The 15,490-nt window shown below is 45.7% G+C and overlaps 1 protein-coding gene across 1 annotated transcript in view; it reads left to right on the top strand.

Annotated features, from left to right (window-relative positions):
- Positions 1-15,490, top strand: part of Ift81 (intraflagellar transport 81) — a 206,187-nt gene that overhangs the window by 4,700 nt on the left and 185,997 nt on the right. Inside the window, exon 3 of the mRNA XM_052755334.1 lies at positions 4,822-4,926. The gene's annotated coding sequence lies outside the window, so the exon portion shown is untranslated. The remainder of the gene's footprint in view (positions 1-4,821; positions 4,927-15,490) is intronic.

Below are 15,490 nucleotides of genomic sequence, written 5' to 3'. Positions count from 1 at the left end.
CAGAGACATTTTGTTGTTTTGAAACTAGAACTCCCACTGTAGCCCAGACCAGCCTGGGATTTTCAGTAATCTTCCTCCTACACTTCCTGAGCACTGGGATTACAGATGTCACACCCTGCACTTCAGAGATTAAAAAAAAAAAGATTGCTTCTACAAAAACTTTGTATGAATGTTCAAAGCAGCACTTGTAAAAGTCAGGAAGAAGATAACCTAAATGTCTCCCAAGAAATGAATAGAGTGGCTTCTACTGGAACTCACCTACCTGTCACCACTGACAGATCCCTCTGCTCTGCATCAACCTCTCCACCCAGCTGGCTCTCTCACATCCTTCTCCAGGGTGGATGTATGCAACTATGGAAGATCACACTGACTGAGGTAGCCCAGTCCCAGAAAGATTAGCATCACAAGTTCTCTATCAGCTGAGGCTTCTACCTCCAAATCTTCAGACGTGAGTATAATTCACACGCCTCATCAAGGAAACTTCTCTTTGCAATGGATGGAGACCTTTACAGAAAGCCACAACCAACCAAAATGCAGAGCTTAAAAAAAAAAAAAAAAAAAAAAAAAAAAAGCCCAGTCGTCATGGATACATCTATAAAACAACTCCTACACCCAAGACTCGGGGACATTGCAAGTGAGAGGGCAGAAAGACTGTAAGAGCCCGAGGATCGGGAAGGTTGCTGTAGATTGTGTCCCTTGGTAACGTCAGAAGCTACCCATTAAGTCTCACCAACATGACTGCCCAGACATGAACTGAAAAAGTACAAGGATAATAGACGTGTGGAAATGGACAGGGGAAAGACCACGAGGCCTCAACCCTACGCAGAGGAATGCAGGCAACTAAGGAATGTTGAGTGGGGGTGGGAGAAAAAGTCTTCCCTAGGAAGGGTCACACCGATGGCCTATCCAGGAACAGATGGCTAGCCCTGACAACGCACATACGAGTAACATTAGACAGACTGACTAGGTCATATTTGGGAATATATATATTATTACATATGTACATATAATATACACATATTTCTCATTGTTATATTCATATATATGTATATATCATATATGTGTGTGTATATATGTATGTGTGTGTGTGTGTGTTTGTGTGCATACATGTAACAGTGAGGAAAGAGGCCATGAAAGTCAGGCGGTGGTAGCACATCACTTTAATCCCAGCACTCGGGAGGCAGAGGCAGGTGGATCTCTGTGAGTTCGAGGCCAGCCTGGGCTACAGAGTGAGTTCCAGGAAAGGCTCCAAAGCTACACAGAGAAACCCTGTCTCAAAAAAAACAAACTTTGAAAGGCCATGACTTTGAAAGATACCAAGGAGATGTATATGGGAAGGTTTGAAGGGAAGAAAGAAAGGGGGGCTATGATATAATTATATTACAATATCAACACTAATAAAAAAGAAGTTAATAGATAAAATTGAGTATATCCAGCCATTCATGGTGGCTCATGCTTTTAATTCCAGCACTCAGGAGGCAAAAGCAGGCAGATCTCTGTGAGTTCAAAGCTAGCCTAGTCTACAGTGTGAGTTCCAGGTCAGCTAGAGCTACATCTGAAAAAAAAAGTGGCATACCTACCTATAGAATAGTGCTCAGCTACAAAAGGACTGAACCACAGATGCATGGTACACCGTGGATGAAACTTGCAAACTATATTGAAATAGTCTAGATTCAAGCTCCAAATCATATAGTTCTGTTTATAAGTAGTCCCGGGCTAGGCTAAAGTATAGAAACTGGAAGTGGATTGTCGGTTGCCGGAGGCCAGGAGGAAGGAAGGACAGGCAGGGACTACTGCTGAGTAGAAAGTTTCCCTTTGGAGAGATGTAAATATTCAGGAAATGAACTAGTGATGATGCTGAGTTGTACATTTGCTGGGTTTGATCGTGCAGGCCTGTAATCTCCCAGCTCTTGGGAGGCTGGGGCAGGAGGATTACAAGTTATGGGCCAGGTGTGTGTGTGTGTGTGTGTGTGTGTGTGTGTGTGTGTGTGTGTGTGTGTGTGTGTGTGTGTGTGTATGTATGTATGTATGTATGTGTATGTTTAGTACATGTCTGTGCATACTGTGTATGTGTATGTAGAAACCAGAAATCACCCTCAGGAGCTGTCCAGTTTATTTATTTCAAGGCAAGGTTTCACTATGTAGTCCTGGCTGTCCTGGAACTCACTATGTAGACCAGGCTTCCTCAAACTTACACAGACATGCCTGCCTCTGCCTCTCAAGTACTGGGATTAAAAGTGTGCACCACTACCCCAGGCTACTCCACTTTCGTGGTTTTTGTTGTTGTTGTTTTGGTTTGGTTTTGAGACGAGGTCTTTCACTAGGACTAGAAGATTGCCCGTTTGGCTAAGCTAGCGGGCCAGTGAAGCCCCAAGACTCCCCCGCCTCTATCTCCCCAGTGTTAGCAATTACAGGTGCATGCTGCCACATCTAATTTGTTATGTGTGTTCTGGGGACCAAACTTAGGTCCTTACGTTTTCAGAGCAGCTACTTTACAAACTGAGCTCTCTCTCTCCCTCCAAAATAATTGTTTTAAAGGTTAATATTCTGTTTGAGACAGGATCTCACGTAGCCCAGGCTGGCCTTAAACTTGCTATATAGCTGAGGATGACTTTGACTTTCTGATCTTTCTGTCTCCACCTCCCAAGTGTCAGGATTACAGGTACACACACCACCACCCCTGGCCCAGTGGTACACTTTAAAAGATCAAATGTCATGGCATTGGGTTATATCTGCCTAATAATAACAAAGGAATCAGGAGTAAACAGTCAAGACCCGAGGAAAAACAAAAGTAGGTAATAGAACTCTTGTTTGTTCACAGGGAGCACCCCCAAGGCCTCACAAAGACTGTATTTATTTTAGATAAAACAGTTCAGATAGTGTGATTATCTGGTTTCTATGTCAGTTGCTAAGCCATTTCTTCCCTCCCTTTTCTCGTCTGTCCCTCTCCCATGGGTGGCCCAGCAGCCATTTTCGCGCTGTGTGACCTCATTCCCCCAGCCATAGCTGATCATCGGGGACCCCAGATGGCAGCCTGCCCCAAGCCTGGCTAGGCTGAGTCCCTCCAGTATTGGGCGTTGTCTAGGCAGCTCTTTGTTTTCTCCAGGCAACTGGAACCGGGTTGACATAAGCACCACCCACTTAAGACGCTAGAAAGGTTGATTGCAGGGGCCAAAATGAAACTGATTAGCCAAGGAGCAGGAGGCTGAGTATAGGGCTTCCTCAGCTGAGGTGCCGCTTCCTGGCCCTGACCTCTAGGTTCACTTCTGTCCTGGAGAGAATCTGTTTAGGGGCTGGAGAGATGACTCATAGATTAAGAGCGCTGGCTGCTCTTCAGAGGACCTGGGTTCAATTCCCAGCACCCACATGGCGGCTCACAACTGTCTGTAACTTCAAGATCTAGCACCCTCACACAGACATACATGTAGGCAAGACACCAGTGCACATAAAAGAAAATAAAGACTCTGCCTATAGCCTTGCAGCAAATGTTCATGCGAAGTATCAAACCCAGGCACTGGCATGCTGAGCAAGCTGCACTCTCCTGTTAAATATTTGTTTCTAAACTTAAACAAGAAGTCTTCTAAAACTTGGAATTGCAAAAACATGGTGCTGGCCATTGTGGCACACATCTGTGACCCTGACACTTAGGAGAGAGAGGCAGGAGGGTTTAGGGGTTCAGGGTCAGCCTTAGCTACATATACAAAGTTTGAGGCTATATGAAACCTTGTCTCAAAAACAAACAAAACAAAACAAAGCAAAAAACATGGCTATGGTGCTAGGATTCAACAGATTGAAAATGTCACCAGCAATGTAAGTGTTAGAACAAATGTTTGCATGAATGCAGAAAATTAGGGGAAGTGGGAGGCACAGCCCGAGGCAGCTAATACGAAGTGGCAATAAATATGTTAGCAGTCCATAAAAAGAAATGAGTGTCTATAAAAAGCAGAGCCAGGAGCTCCAAAGAGCTCATCAGTCTGGGATCATTTAGTCAGGAGACCAGCAGTGGCACACCCAGGTGTGCCTTAGGGTGTCGTTTGTTTATCGAGCATGATAAGACTGGCATTCACCACAGTGGTATTCAGTCACAAGGGCCCATCAAATGAGATAATAGTCTCTGTCCGGAAGTATCTCTCACAAAATAATATCTAAATGTCTAGGCATTTAAATATACAAGGTTCAGTCACTTGGCACCAAGATGTTACGTACATTGTCACTGTGTGACACCAGACTGGTATTTGCGGTGTCGATGTGTATCTGTCTACACACTCAGGACATCTAAACAAAGGATAAGCTGAGAGCAAGGAGGCATACTCTACAATTTTGCTGTCTCTTCCCCCCATGCAGTTGAAATTGAATCTCTGGTGAAACAAACCGACCATGGCTCTTCTGTAACCCTAGTCTTGGTGGGGGTGGGGTATGGCTCAGGGAGAAGATGGTGAGTTGGAGGGTACCCTGGGCTACATAACAAGATCCCGGTCTCAAAGAGACCACAAACAAAACAACTTGAAATGTCTGAGTCTTATTATGCTGGCTACAGATACCTGTTTAGTTGTCCTGAAGTAAATTAATATGACATAATCTACCAATGCTTAGATATGTATTGTGCACATGTTTGATTTGCATTTTCATAATGAATGGTGACATCATAGGACAGACACACGTGGGGCTTCCTTTCATGTGTACATGGTTGAAACGTATGTTCAGATCTTTTGTTCATTTAAAAACCGAGTTGTCTTTTTTGTGATGTAAAAGTCCCCTGTATACTGTAGGCAGCAATCAGCAGTCAGATTTCTAACCTGCCAGTGTCCTCCTGTCTGGTAGGTGGGGAATTACAGATGACTGTAATGGAGAAAATGAAGCTCAGAGAGGGAGCAGCCGAGAGACAAAGGCTGAAGGCCGAAGACCACAGAGACTCACCTTGAAAAGGTAGACTGCCTGTCCCGCTCAGCCTGCTGCTGTTGTATAAAGTGTAGCTGCAAGGGAGGCACGCACATTCTTGGGTGATGAGCTGTCTGGTTTCCCCTGGGCTTGGGGGGCTTCTAGTGCCAGCACTGGGAAGGCCGAGGCCGAGGCAGGTGTGTGGTGTATGCCTACAGTTCCAGGAACTTGCAGGCCGAGATTGGGAGTCAAAAGAAAACCTGAATGTAATGGGATTAATTGCCGACTTTTTGACTTAATCTAGCCAACTTCAGGGAAGCGCCTGGAAGCATGTGTGTTCTTTTCTGAGGGAGGTAGGGGTTAAAGTCCAGGGTTTGGCGGGCTGGGGAGATGGCTCAGTTGGTAAAGTGCTTGTCTCAAAAAGATGACATCCTGAGTTCAGATCCCTAGCACTCTTCACTTGTGTGAAGCCGAGCATGGGGCATGTCTGTAACCCCAGCGCTGGGAAGGCAGAGACAGGAGGACCCCTGGAGCTCATCAGCCACCCGAAGCAGCTCAGTGAGAGACCTTGTGTCAAAAAATAAGGAGAGCAACTGAAGAGGACCCTCTGGCCTATACACACACACACACACACAGAGACACACACACACACACACCACACACACACACATGCACGCACACACTTACACATATACACAAACACATACATACACAAGCACACACACTACACAGAACCTAGGACTTTGTGCACTCACACATGCTAGGCAAACACTCAGTCAACTGGGTGAGAAGCATGTATACTGAGCCAGTGTCCTACAGGCCCGTTGACACCCACCCCACCTCCCCCTTTTTCCTTCCCAAGCATTTGCATTTCCCAGCTTCCTTCTGGAAGCAGCAGCTAACAGGGACCACTTAAAGAGCTAGACTGCTGGAAGCAAAGGGCTGTTGGCAGGAAGCCACAGGAGACGGAGGCCCTAAAGCCGAACTGCTTGGGCTCGCTCTTGTACTGGACAACCTCAAGCTTAGTGGAAGATTTGAATAAAAAAAGCAAAACAAGACTGTCAGAGGTGTGCCTCTGTCCTGGTTCATCTCCTTAGAAAACCCATTTGTTTTTTATCTGAAGACAAATAGAAATAGAGACTGTGTTAATCTTTCCAGTCCTACAGTCATTGTTAGCTGAGTGAACAGCCTCTAGCAGCCCTGAACTCAACACACTGGGAATCCAGGCCTCTTTGGCTCTAAACAGCAGTTTGTTTGCAAAGCACTATGGAAGTGATACCCAGTGTAGACAGAGTTTTCTGTCCTGCCAACCCACTCCCAAATGACCATATATAGAGACATATTAACTATAAATGCTTGGCTGCTAGCTTAAGCTTGTTATTAACTAGTTTTTTTTTTTTTTTTCCGGAGCTGAGGACCAAACCCAGGGCCTTGTGCTTGCTAGGCAAGCGCTCTACCACTGAGCTAAATCCCCAACCCTAACTAGCTCTTATAACTTAAATTAACCCATATTTCTTACCTACACTCTGCCATGTGATGGTACCTTTTTTCAACAAGTTCATCTTGCTTCTCTCTGCATCTTGAGTCTCCCGAGACTCCGCCCTCTTCTTCCCAGCCTCCTCTTAGTCTGGTTCTCAGGCCTGACCTTATCCTGCCTCGTTATAGGCTATAAGGCCAGTCAGCTTCTTTATTAAAGTAATCACAGTGACATATATTCATGCAGTGTAAAGGAATATTCCACAACCCAGAATCCCACTTTACAGCTGAATAAAAGCTCAAACTCATTGCTTTTCCTGTTTCTTGGGCCTCCCTCTATCAGTCCTGAGATGACAGTTGATAAAGCTGGCCGAAAAGAGAGAAGGTTCAAAAGACTCCAGAGCCATCAACTTATCACATTTTATTTTTTATTTTTGGTTGTTTGGATGTAGATAAGAATAGTGCCTAAGTCTACACAAGTAAATCACAAAGAATTCTCTTAGGGTTTTACAGTTTTGGGGGAGGGAACATGTCTCCAAGACAGGCACCAAAAACGACACAGAGAAACCCTGTCTCGAACCCCCCCCCAAAAAAAAAAACCCCAACTAACAGACTTTTAGAAGAACTTAGTTCTTGATCCTGGCTTCTTAAACTCTGGGTCATCATTCTGCAGGGATTGCAGAACTCAGTGTGGGGTTTGCAGAAAGTTCGGCAACAGTTAAAGGTTTCTGAACATGCACCAACCCCAAATTAATTCAAAAGAAACATACGGTGGATCCGAGGTGTTTCCAGCAGCACCCAACTGTGCATGTGCGTGGCGGAGCTTCACTGAAGCCCTGGTTCTAGGCATGCCCTTGAACCACATGGTACCAACAAACAGCCGCCTGAAATGCCGCACATTCCAGGCTCTTTTCTGTGATAGATTGTGGTGTTTTCACTGTATGTTCAAAGTTCTGCTCTTATAGAAACAAAATGGTCTGATAACGGGAAGCAAAGACTAGTATTTTCCTACTGTCCAGTCCTCAGAATGTAAGTATTAAATTAGTCTGTCCATCCATTTTTTGCGACAAGGTCTCCCTATGTGTCTCAGGCGGGCCTTGAACTTGTAATCCTCCTGCCTTAGCTTCTTCCTGAGTGCTGAGATTACAAGTGTGTACCAGCGTGCTAAGCCTCATTATCCCAAACAGAAACCTCATTCCCATGAAGCAGTCCCCATTTTCCTGTCCCCTGGGTTCTGGCAACCCCCAATCCACTTTCTCTTTGTTTCCGTGGATTTACCTATTCTGTATATTTCCTATAAATAGACCCATGTATTTTTCTTTTCGTTCAACACCATGTTTTGAGATTTATCCACAATTTAGCATGAGTCAATGGTCTGCCCTTTTCAGGGCTGAATAATATTCCAGTGGGTGGCTACATCACATGCTGTTTATCTGTTAATTCACCAATAGACACTGGCCTGTTTTCTCCTTTGTGAGTAATGCTGCTATGAACACATCGGACAGGATCCCTTCAGTCTCTTTTCCGTTCTTTCCAGTATCTGCCTAGGCATATATTTACTGGATTATATGGTAATTCAGTGTTTAAACTTTTTCAGAATCCTATTTTCCTTCCTTTCCGTTCCATCTGACCTATGATATGTGCAGTTGTGGCACTGTCAGCCAGGCATTCAGAGTTCTTTGAGAGGCTCCACGCAATAACAAAGTTTGGTGACAATGAGCCATTGATACCTCTGATCCCTTGACCTTTCCCAGGATCCACTCTCTGTTCCAGCTGGGTAGAGCTGCCAGAAGCAAACAGAAGCCTCTCCTTTAGGAAGAGCCTACCCAGCTTGACTGTGTCAGCTCAGTAGAGACGGGCACGCATGCATCCAGCGAACGCTCAGCGGAGGCCTGTGCTAGCTGTCTCTGGGGCCAAGGAAACAAACATCCTTGTCTTAGTGAGCTTGTATTCCAGTGCCAAGAGGCAGAGAGTGGACAATGCAGATAAGTCAGAGTAGCCAGGGGGAAAACCGCTCTGGTTCATGACCAGGAGTGTGTAATAGTCTTGGTACTTTAAAAATCTCTTGTGTGACTATATGTGTTTTTTTTCCCCAGACACATCTCTACAAGCCTTCCGTCTTAATAATCTTTTTAGAAGACAGCCTTTAGTTTTGTTTTCTCAAATTTTCATTTCACGGATTTCTACCCTAGTATCTCCCTTTTATGTCTTATAGTTGGTCCTGTTATTCTCCAGTGTGTTAAGTTGAATGTTTAGATTATTTTTTCATCTTTCTAGTTTCCTGATGAATTATTTAGGGCTGTGCGTTTCTTTCTGTCTGAAGTATCGCTTTAGTGGTGTCTCCCTGCTTTGACTTGTAGTGTTTTCATTATCTTTGATTCTATAAGTTTCCAGGAATCATTTAGCAATCATTTATAGGGGTTCCAAGTATTTTTTGAAATGTGTCTTTTGAAAATTCATTTTGAGTTTCACTGAAATGTGCTTGAAGAAACTGTTCTGTGCTATACTGAGCACTGGGGTGTTGTAGACGGCCTGATGCATGTCTGCCTATTTTTATAAATGTTCCATGGCCCTCCTAGAAGAGAAAGTACATTCTTGGCAGAGTGTTGAATTCTCTGTGTATCTGTTATCAGGGAGGAAGCAGGTTTGAGTCATGTTTTCTGATAATCGTGCGTGTGCGTGTGCGTGTGCGTGTGCGTGTGCGTGTGTGTGTGTGTGTGTGTGTGTGTGCAATATTCTAGGCAAAGAGAACAGCAAGAATGAAGGCCATGAGTAGGGATGAGCTTGCTATCCATGTTCCAGGAACACAGAGAGAATGAATTTGGCAGAACGGAGTAGGAAGGAAGCAGTGGAGTTCAGGCTCTGGGGGGTCGTCAGCGGCCAGAGCAAGTGGGGCCTTGGAAGCCATGGTGTGGACTTTCACTGGCACAGAGGATTCTTGACCATTTACCAGGTGGTGTGCTGAGCACTTTGCATACACTTAATGTCAACTATAAATTGAAATTCATCTTATACAATGGAGAGAGCATTTTGAGATTAAGAGTACCCAAGAGGTCCTAGTCAGCCCAGTCTTTTCCTTTTGCAAATAAGAAAACTAAAATGAGCCGGGGTGGTGGCGCACACCTTTAATCCCAGCACTTGGGAGGCAGAGGCAGATGGATCTCTGTGAGTTTGAGGCCAGCCTGGGCTACAAAGCGAGTTCCAGGAAAGGCACAAAGCTACACAGAGAAATCCTGTTTCAAAAAACCAAAAAAAAAGAAAACTAAGATGAATTCTGGACAAGTTTCTGTAGTTCAGAGCAGAGTTCTGGATACCCACCCTCTGTCTTTGAAGGAGTATTATGAGTTAAAGACTAGCCTGGACTACATAGCAAGTTCCCGTCCAACCTGGGTTACATGGCAAGACCTTGTCTCAAAGAAAGGAAAAAGAGTCAGTGTTCATAATTTTATTCAAATGTTATTGAATTGAAATTGAAAGGGATTTATCTTATGAACTCCATTGTAAAACAAAACTCACTTATCCATCCAGGTATATATTTTGTAAATGTAAGTTTTTGTGCCGGGCGGTGGTGGCGCATGCCTTTGATCCCAGCACTCGGGAGGCAGAGCCAGGCGGATCTCTGTGAGTTCAAGGCCAGCCTCGAACTGGTCTACAGAGCAAGATCCAGGACAGGAACCAAAACTACACAGAGAAACCCTGTCTCAAAAAACAAAACAAAACAAAAAAAATGTAGGTTTTTGCAGATCCAAGTTAGTTTAAGTCAATTTCCCAAAAAGGATTCTCCTTCTTCTCAAATGTTCTGCTTGCTCTAATTTCACCCCTTTCTGCTTCATTTCCACGCGTGGGTCTGTTTCTGTGAGAGAGCCACTTCAGCTTCCCAAGTTCCCCGAGGCGCCACTTTGATTTCCAGGACAGCTTATCCCGCCCTTTTTTAATGGGACCTCTGTGCCCCATTCACAAGTCTTCGAACCCAGGGCACTGACGGCTGTGGCAGTTTCCCCAACCTGCCGAGACAGCATGCAAGGCAGGCGCCTGCAGGGGCAGCCCCTGGTGTTGAAACACTTTCAAAGGAGCCTTTCCTGTATCTCAGCTGAGACTTTCTGGCAGGGCCAGAGAGATGGGTCAGCGGGTAAAGGCACTTGTCACCAAGCCGGGCCACCGAGTTCTGCTTCCAGAACCAGCGTGGTGGAAGCAGAGAGCTGGCTCAGTGTGTTGTCTTCTGACCTCTGTATGTGTACACCACGGTACATTCACATCCAGTGTCTCTCTCTCTCTCTCTCTCTCTCTCTCTCTCTCTCTCTCTCTCTCTCTCTCTCTCTCTCTCTCTCACACACACACACACACACACACACACACACACACACACACACACAGAGTAAATAAAACATGTTTAAAAACAAGCAAATCACAAAGGGGATGGAGAGATGGCTCAGTAGTTAAAAGAACGTGCTGCTCTTCAGAGAACCCAGGTTTGGTTCCCAGCACCCACAAAGCTATCAAGTGGCTGGAACTCCATTTAGAGGGAATCCAGCCATGCTTACTTCTGGACGTTCATTCTGCTTCCACAGGCACCAGGCATGCACAAGGTGCACGGATATGCGTGCAAGGCAAAATCCCTGCATACGTTTAAAAAAATTAAAGGAGAACAAAAGCAGCAAAATGAAAAACAAGGCTAAATGGGTGAGAACACTTGGTGTTTTTGCAGAGGACCTGGGTTCGGTTCCCAGCAACCACATGGTAGTTTACAACCATCTGTAACTCCAATTCCAGGGCATCTGACCCCTTCTTCTGACATCTGATGACACCAGGTACACACACACACACACATACACATATATGTGTGTGCAGGGAAAACACTCATATAATACAAAATGAAGCAAACCAACCAACAACTTTGTGCTACAAAGTGAGCATGGCCATAGGCATTTCTGTCCATCACTTTGATCTTTTACACGGGTTCTCCATGACATTGAAGGAAGTACACCCCAAAATCCTTCAACCGTCTTTTCTTTTTAAAACTATAACCTTACACTGAGCATCCTCAAGAAAGTACTCCTTAACTCAGCGTGCTCGGGAACAGACTCCTTAAGGGAGCATGCTTAGACATGGGCACAGCCAACCCTGTGTGAATGTGTATAAACCTCATGCTCTTTGCTCCACAAGGTTATCGCTTTGGAAATGACCCTGTGGTCTCCTTGCCATCTTTCCTGCCTGGGTTGGCTTGGCTTGGCACTCACTAAGATGGGACTCCGTTAGGGTTGGTTACAGAGCCTGTTTGCTCTTGCGGTGACACAGTAGCCAGTGCAGGTGTACCTGAGCAAGCCAACTTCTCCCCGTGACACACTGGAGTCCTGGACTCTGCAGTAGGTACAGGGCCTGCCTGCCACCTGCCTCCCAGCCTGCCTCAAGGTCAGAGAGCTGAACTCTGTGGACTTTACCCTTAGTGCCTTATTGGAGGAAGTGCTGGATGAAGACCAAATGGATGCCTCATGCGAGGTCCAGCCTGTGATTCCACACCAACAAAGCCAAAAGGAAGAAAGAGTAGGGGGGAGGGTGGGAAGAGGAGGAGGAGGCAGCAGTGACCTGTGAGTTGGAGGCCAGCCTGGGCTACATAGAGACACCCTGTCTCAACAAAAAGAAAATTCTCTCATCTATAGAGTTTTTGTTTTTGTTTTGTTTTTCCCCCCAAAGACTGGGTCTCTCTGTGTAGCCCTGGCTGTTCTGGAACTCACTCTGTAGGCCAGGCTGGCTTTGAACTCAGAGATCCACCTGCCTCTGCTGGGATTAAAGGCGTGTGCCACCACCGCCTTGCCCAGTTGTTTTTACTTTAAAAAAGTTGTATTTATTCTGTGAGGACTTTATACAATATAAGATCATATTCTTTCCCTCCCCTCAACTCCTCCCAGATCCTGTTTGTTTTTAGGGATATTGCTGCTTCAAATGGTCATGAGCACTAGCCTGCATTCAACCCAGAGGGTGTGTACTGAGAAGCAGAACTGATGACTCATAAGACAATTCCATTTTCACTTTTTTAAGGAACTATTAAACACAAGTATTAGATTTTGTATCCAGAATTATTTGTCACACCATAGGTCATGACGGCACATGTCTGTAACATTCAGGAGGCTGAGTCAGGAGGAGCCTGAATTCAAGGCTAACCTGTGTTACCTAGCAAAACCTTGTCTCAAAAGGCTAAGGACTCAGGGCTGGAGAAATGGCTTAGAGGTTAAGAGCACTGGCTGCTCTTGCAGAAGACCTGGGTTCAATTCCCAGCACCCACATGGCAGCTCACAACCGTCTGTAACCCCAGTTCCAAGGGATGTGGCACCCTCAAACAATCATGCAGGCCCAAACACCAATGCACATAAAATAAAAATAAATAAGTCTTAAAAACAAAACAAATAAAACCAACTCAGGACTGGGTGCTGGGGGAGATGGCTCAGCAGCTTTGGGCTCTTTCTGAGCAAGTCTGAGCAAGTGTGAAGACCTGAGCTCAAATCTCCAAACCCATGTAAATAGCCAGGCATGTGTTTATAAACACAGTGCTGTGGTGTGTGAAGAGGAGGATCGCCGGGTTTGCTGGTAGTCAGTCTAAGCTAGGCTCCCTGAGATGCCCTGTCTCAAGGGACTACGGTGAAGAGACAGAGCAGGACTCTCGGCATCAGTCCTCTGGGCTCCATGAACATCTGGGTGTGTATCTATGCCACATACATGTACACCATACACATAAACACACACACAGAAAAACAACTGCGGGCCAAGGATGTAGCTCAGGAATAGAAGGCTTGCTCAGCGCAAATCCATGTAGGAAAACTTGGAAGAGAGCCTTTGCTGGATTTCTGGATACAAGAATCTACTAACCTTTTCTGGAATCTCTCAGTGATTGAATTTGTTCTTCTCCACGATACATTGAAATTCCAGTGAAGAGCTAGGCTCTTCTTTATCTACTTAAATGTATGTTCAGTGTTGTGTTAGTCAAGGTTCTCTACAGTAACAGGACTTACAGAGCAACAGTTTTATATATACATATAAATGTGTGTGTGTAATGAATATATATATATAATGAACATGTGTGTGTGTACACATATGGGATTTATTAAAACGACTTACACACTGTGGGTCCAGGTAATCAACAACGGCTGCCTGTGAATGGGAAGTCCAAGAATCTAGTAGTTGCTCAGCTCATGAGGCTGGAAGTCTCAGCTGGTTTATCAGTATACACTGGAATCCCAAAGAGGTAGGCTCTACTGCTGGTGAAGGAATAGACTTGTTAGCAAGGTGAGGGCAAACGAGCAAAGAGCAAAAACCTCCTTCCATGTCCTTATATAGGCTTCCAGTAGAAGGTGTGGCCCAGATTGATTGATTGGCCTGGAGAGATGGCTCAGAGGTTAAGAGCACTGGCTGTTCTTCTAGAGGTCCTGAGTTCAGTTTCCAGCAACCACATGGTGGCTCACAATTCTTGATAATGAGATCTGGTGGACTCATCTGGCCTGCAGGCATATATGCAGACAGAACACTGTATACAAAATAAATTAATAAATCTTAAAAAAGAAGATTTGACCAATTGATTTCCCTTTGTTTTGATTCGTTCTTTTTTTTTTTTTTTTTTTGAAAAAGTGCCTTGCCGTCCTGGAACTCTGAACTCACAGAGATCCACCTGCCTGGGCTGGGATAAAAGGTATGCCCAGCAAGAAATATTTTGAAAGTACTTTCAGATTCTTCTCTTTCTCTCTGTCGGGTGCACCAGGTGGCTTCTGGGTCATCCCATGTGATCCCAGAGTTCTGAGTGACGTCTCCTCCCCAGGGTCCCCCTTCTGCTAGTGTCTCCAGGGAGCTGTTATCTGCAGCGCCGCCAGCTGAACTCAGGCCTTTCCAGGTGGTGTTTTCCCTCTTTTTCTCTCTTCCCCTGAGCTACAGCCCAGGGCCCAAGAGTGTTCTTGCCCCTCCCCCATCGTTTATGTGTGTCTGTGTATTTTTGCACATTTGCATGTTTGTTGGCATGTGTGGGCATGTTCAAGCACATGGGGGCCCAGGGTTGAAGTCAGGAATCATCCTTGATTTCTCTTCCATCTTAATTCACTGAGGCAGGGCCTCTCAGTCAAACCCAGGGCTCACTGATAGAGTCTTGCCAGCCAGTTTGCTGGGGGGGGACTCGCGGTCCCTGCTTTCCAAGGTTGGAATCACAGACGTCCCAGGCACCATCCTCACCTATCCCTTTGAGACAGGTCTACCTATGTACCTCAGCCTAGCCTTAAAGTCGAGATCCTCTGCCTGAGCCTCCTTACACGCCTGGACTGCAGGGCTGTGCTACCGTACCTCACCCAAGGACAGGTGAGTCACAGCTCTCGTGATACCAGACAGCCCAGGAGTGGCTCTCAGTAGCTTTACAGCTTGGTCAACAACCTCAGCCCTTTTATTTTAAGGTTTTTCTCAGCTCATCCCCCATGGGATCGTCGCTTACTTTCTTCTCCGTCTGGGGGATGAGGGCAGGCAGGGCTCTGTGGGATCTCAGCCTGGCTCACACCGTGGGATCGATGGGAGCGACTTCTTTTCCCTCGGGACGTGTCACTCTGCTTCAGCTAGTGAGGCCTGCCCACATCTCACGGGCCTGTCAGGCTCTCAAGATGACATCTGAATCTACGTTGCCTGCTTCTCTTTGAGCTTCTGTTTTGTGAAATGGGATCACGTGGTCTGTGAGGTAAAACAACTACAGCCACACAACACCGAGCACTAAACAGCTAAGATCAGCAACAGTTTATTACCCACAGGTACTCACAGCTCTGGAAAGGGCAGCTCGCACGCCATCAGAGCCAATTACAGCAGAGTGAATGAGAGCCTGGCTTTGCTGTGTCCGGAGGGTGAAGCGCTGTACCGGCTTCATTCTTTTTTTTTTTTTTTAAGATTTATTTATTATGTATACAGTGTTCTGTCTGCATGTATCCCTGCAGGCCAGAAGAGGGCGCCAGATCTCATTACAGACGGTTGTGAGCCACCATGTGGTTGCTGGGAATTGAACTCAAGACCTCTGGAAGAGCAGCCAGTGCTCTTAACCGCTGAGCCATCTCTCCAGCCCCCAGCTTCATTCTTTTCCTGTGATAAAAACACTCTTGACTAAAAGCAGCTTGGGGAGGAAAGT

This window comes from Peromyscus californicus, unplaced genomic scaffold, assembly GCF_007827085.1.
Source record: "Peromyscus californicus insignis strain IS unplaced genomic scaffold, ASM782708v3 Scaffold_2__1_contigs__length_46816999, whole genome shotgun sequence".
In the NCBI taxonomy this organism is placed as follows: domain Eukaryota; kingdom Metazoa; phylum Chordata; class Mammalia; order Rodentia; family Cricetidae; genus Peromyscus; species Peromyscus californicus.
Note: the sequence above shows the minus strand (reverse complement) of the source record. Positions and strands in the feature narration are given on the sequence as shown.